The sequence below is a fragment of the Rattus norvegicus genome, chromosome Y (assembly GCF_021556685.1).
Source record: "Rattus norvegicus strain SHRSP/BbbUtx chromosome Y, alternate assembly SHRSP_T2T, whole genome shotgun sequence".
Taxonomy (NCBI): Eukaryota; Metazoa; Chordata; class Mammalia; order Rodentia; family Muridae; genus Rattus; species Rattus norvegicus.
This window is the reverse complement of record NC_141555.1, coordinates 56788653-56794365: the sequence shown is the minus strand read 5'-3', so window position 1 is coordinate 56794365 and position 5713 is coordinate 56788653.

Sequence of the window (5713 nt, the reverse complement as noted above, 5' to 3'; positions counted from 1 at the left end):
CAAAATGTGAATGTTTCACTCCTTCTTTAAATGAGGAAAAAGAATACCCTTGGCAGGGAAGGGAGAGGCAAAGATTAAAACAGAGACTGAAGGAATACCCATTCAGAGCCTGCCCCACATGTGGCCCATACATCTACAGCTACCCAATTAGACAAGATGGATGAAGCAAAGAAGTGCAGACCGACAGGAGCCGGATGTAGATCGCTCCTGAGTGACACAGCCAGAATACAGCAAATACAGAGGCGAACGCCAGCAGCAAACCACTGAACTGAGAATAGGTCCCCGTTGAAGGAATCAGAGAAAGAACTGGAAGAGTTTGAAGGGGCTCGAGACCCCATATGTACAACAATGTCAAGCAACCAGAGCTTCCAGGGACTAAGCCACTACCTAAAGACTATACATGGACTGACCCTGGACTCTGACCTCATAGGTAGCAATGAATATCCTAGTAAGAGCACCAGTGGAAGGTGAAGCCCTGGGTCCTGCTAAGACTGAACCCCCAGTGAACTAGACTATGGGGGGAGGGCGGCAATGGGGGGAGGGTTGGGAGGGGAACACCCATAAGGAAGGGGAGGGGGGAGGGGAATGTTTGCCCGGAAACCGGGAAAGGGAATAACACTTGAAATGTATATAAGAAATACTCAAGTTAATAAAAAAAAAGAATGATAAATTCAAAAAAAATTATAGGAGAAAACTTCCCTAACCTAAAGGGAGAAATGCCTATAATAATAAAAGAATCATACATTTCTCCAAATAGATTGGACTAAAAAGACATTTCTCCCTTCACATAATAGTCTAAATACCAAATCCACAAAACAAAGAAAGAATATTAAAGGCAGTAAGCGAAAAATCAAGTAACATATATAGGCATACCTATAAGTATTATACCAGACTTCTTACCAGAGACTATGAAAGTCAGATCCAGAGTTGATTTTATAAAACTCTAAGAGAAAATAAATGCCAGCCCCGGCTACTATCCCATGCAAAAAATACAATCAGCGCAGCTGGAGAAACCAAGATATTTTATGATAAGCTAAATTTACACAGTATATTTTCACAAATCCTGCCCTATGAAAGATAATAGATGGGAAACTCCAACACAAGGAGGGATATTACACCCTATAAAAAGCAAAAAAGTAATCCTCTTTCAACAAACCCAAAAGAAGAGAGTCACACAAACATAATTCCACCTCTACCAAAAAATAATAACAGAAAAACACAATAACTATTCCTTAATATCTCTTAGCATCAATGCAAAATTTTCCTTAAAAAAGACAGACTAACAGACCGCATACATAAAGAAGAACTAGAATTTTGTTGCATTGAGGAAACACAGCTCAGTGACAAAGACAGGAAGTATCTCTGAATAAAAGGCTGGAAAACAATTTTCCAAGAAACTGGTCTGTAGAAACATCCTGGAGCATACATTACAGTATCCAATTCACCCAAAATTAAGAAAAAAAAAATAAGGATGGACACTTCATTTTCATCAGAGAAAAAAATTCCACCTGGGTCAATTCTCTTTCCTGAATATCTATACGCTACATCCAATGGCACCTAAATTTATAAAGGAAACCGTAGTAATGCTCAGGCTAACGAAATAGTCGTGGGAGACTTCAACAACCCACACTCACCAATGGCCAGATCATGGAATGGGAGACCGGATATGCAGAGAAATTAACAGATTTTGAACCAAATGGATTTAAGAAATATCTATAGAATATTTCTTCCTTGAACAAAAGAATATACCTTATTCTCAGGAACTCATGGCACATTCTCCAAAACTGATCATACAGTTGGTCATAAAAGAGGCATCAACAGATACAAAAGAGTGAAATAATCCCATGCATTTTCTCACACTACCATGACCTAAGGCTGGACTTCAATAACAACAAAAATGTCAGAAAGCCCAAATACACATGGACATTTAACAATATTTTACTCAGAGATAACTTGGTAGAGGTAGAACTAAAGGAAAAAAATTATAAATATTTTACAAATTAAGGAAAAGTAAGGCACAACAAACTCAAACTTATGGGACACAATGATAGCATAGCTAAGAGGAAAGCTCAGAGCTCTGTGAGTATCCAACGTGAAACTGGAGAGACCATACATTAGCAGCTTGACAACAAACATAAAAGCTCAAAAACAAAAAGAAGCAGATACACCAAAGAGGAGCAGAAGGCAGAAAATAATCAAACTCACGTCAGAAATCAACTAAGAAGAAATAAAAAGAACTCTACAAAGAGTCAATAAAACCAGGAGCTGGATACAAGGGTAAATCAACATGATAGATAAACCTGAGCTAGAATGACAAAAGGTCACAGAGAGAGTATATAAATAACAAAATCAGAATGAGAGTGAAACAAAACAACAGAATCTGCAGAAATTCAAAACATCCTCATACCGTATTACTGAAATTTATATTTAAGAAAAGTATAAAATCTCGATCAAATGATCAATTTTCTATACAGGGAGCAGTTACCAAAGTTAAGTCAGGGTCAGATAAAATAACTAAACTAGACAATGAATCCTAAAAAATTAGAAACAATTATTAAAAGGATCACAATTGGGAAAAGATCCCAGGATCAGATGATATTAGTGGAAAATTCTATCATCACTTCCTAGAACCAAATTCTACTATTGTCCAAAATATTCCACAAAATACAAACAGAAGAACACTACCCACAATTCCAACGATGAAGCCACAGTTATGTTATACATAAAGCACAGAAAGACCCAATAAAGAAAGTGAATTCCAGACCAATTACCCTTATTAATATTGACAATAAATAGTCAATCAAATCATTGGAAACAAAATCCATGAACACATCAAAATGATCATCCAACAATGTCAAGGAGACTTCATAACAGGAATGCAAGGATAGTTCAATATGGAATTTCATCAACGTATTCCACTAGATAATCAAACTGAAAGAATAAAATACATTTTCAGCTTACTAGATGCTGCGAAAGCATTTGACAAAATAAAACACCCCTTCATAGCCAAAGTCTTACAATGATAGGAATTCAAGGCCATATACCCAACAACAGTACCATAATGTACAGCAAACCAGTAGCCAAAAATCAAACTAAATGAAGAGAAACTTGAGGCTCTCCTTCTAAAATCAGGGAATAAACAAGGCTATTCATTTTCTCCCTACTTATTCAATATAGTACTCAATGTGCTAGCCTGAACAACTAGACAACAGAAGGAGGACAAAGGGATACAAATAATAAATGAAGAGGTCAATATCATTATTCGTAGGTGATATGATAGTATACTTGAGTGACTCCATAATTTCCACCAGAGAAATACTGCAGTGATAAACAGCTTCAGCAAAGTCCTGGATATAGAATTAACTCAAACATATCAATAACCTTCCATGAATAAACAGACCAAAAAAGAAATTAGGGAAATGACACTCTTCACAATAATCACAAATAACAAAAAATACCTCCACGTAACTCAAAACAGGTAAGGGAAAGTGCCGTATGAAGAGAACTTAATTTCTCTAAAACAAGAAAATCTCAGAAGATGTAAAGACTTTTCATATTCATGGACTGGCAATATTGAAATAGCAAAAATGGCCCTTTGCCAAAAGCAATATACAGATTCAATGGAATCCCCAAGAAAATTTCAACAAAATTCTTTATACAGTTAGAAAGAGAAATATGCAAGTTCATTTAGAATAAGAAAAAAACAATGAAGTGGAAACTATTCTCAAAATAAAAGAAATTCTGTGGAAATCAATATCCCTAACCTCAAGTTGAATACCAAGCAATAGTTATAAAAATTATATGATATTGGTACAGAGACAAGCAAGTAGAACACCTGTGTTGGTTCATCTAGATGTCAGCATGTAAATTAATGTAAATCCATCCATTCTTATCACGCTATACAAAGCTGAAGTCCAAGTGGATTAAGGGCATCCAGAAAAAAGAGATATATACAAACCAATAGAAAAAAAAGTGGGGAAAAGCTTGAACACATGATAACAATGGAAAATTTCTTGAACAGAACACCAAAACAGTGGCTTCTTCTTTACGATGAACAGGTGACAGATTGGACCTGTAAAAATGCAAAGTGTCTGTAAGGCAAGGAACACTGTCATTATGACAAAATGGCAACTAATATCTTGAAAAAAGATCTTTGCCATCCTATATCTGAAAGAGAATTAATATCCAATATGTACAAAGAACTCAAGAAGTTATACTCCAGAAAGTCAAATAACCCTATTATAAATGGGGTACAGATCTAAACAAATAATTTTCAGCCGAAGAATATTGAATGACTGAGAAATACATAAATAAATGTTCAATGTCATTGTTCATCAGGGTAATGCAAATCAAAAGATACACCAGGCAGAATGGCTAAGATCAAAAATTCAGTAAACAGCATATGCTGGTCACAATGTGGAGAAAGAGGAAGACTCCTCCATTATTGGTGGGATTGAAATGAGGTACAATATTCTGGAAATTACTCCAGGCTTTCCTCAGAAAATTCGCCATAGTACATGATGAGGACTTAGCTATCCCACACCTGGGCATATTCCCAAATGATGCCCCAACTTATAAATAGGACACATTTTGTACTAGGTTTATAGCAGCTGTATTCATGATAGTCAGAAGCTAGGAAGAACCCAGAAGATTTGACTATATGAATGGATACAGAAAATGGGGATCATCTACATAATTGAGTGCAACTCAGTAATCAAATATAATGACATCATGAAATTCATAAGCAAATGAATGAAACTATAAAATAACATCCTGAAAGATTCAACCAAATCACACACACACAAACACACACACAAATAAAACGCACACACACACACACACACACACACACACACACACACACACACACTACCCCAAAACCTTGAATTACCCAACATACAATCACATACTGCTTTAAGTTCAAGAAGAAGGATGAAGCAAGTGAGGATAGTCTGTATAAAAGGGGAAACAAAAATATTCATAGGACATGATATGGAGATTAATATTAGAACAGAGATTTAAGGAATAGCCATTCTGAGCCTTTACCACCTGGGGATACAGCCCACATACATACAGCCCCCAAACCTAAACAATATTGCTGATGCCAACAAGTGCATGCTTACAGGAGCTTGATAAAGCTGTCTCCTGAGAGGCTCTTCCAGATCATGCAAAAACCGAGGATGATGCTTCCAGTCAACCATTGAACTGAGAACAGGGTACCCTTTGGAGAAGATAGAGAAAGAATTAAAGTAGCTGAAGTGCCTTGCAACCCAAGGACAACAGTGGTCACAAACCAGATCCTCCCGGGAATAAAGCACTTCCTTAAGACTGCACATGGACAGACTGGTGGCTCTAGCTGCATATGTACCAAAGCATGAACATGTTCTATACCAATGGGAGATGCCCTTGGTCATGCCAAGGCTGGACCTTCCAGTAAATAGAATGTCATGCTAGGGAGGCAGCAAGGGATATTTTTGAGGAGGGGGAAACACCTTTGAAGAAGACAGGGTAGCGGAAGAGGATAGGGATAGGGGGCTTATGGATGGAGGCCACACACATACAGCCTTTATAGTTTTCTATGCCTTTAACAGCTCAATGGCAAGGCCACTTGCTAACCTCCAAGTGGCTAAACTATCCCCCACTGATATTCACATGTTATTATTTGCTAAAATCTATATCCCATCTTTCTTGCCCTGGACAACGTTGGGCAGCT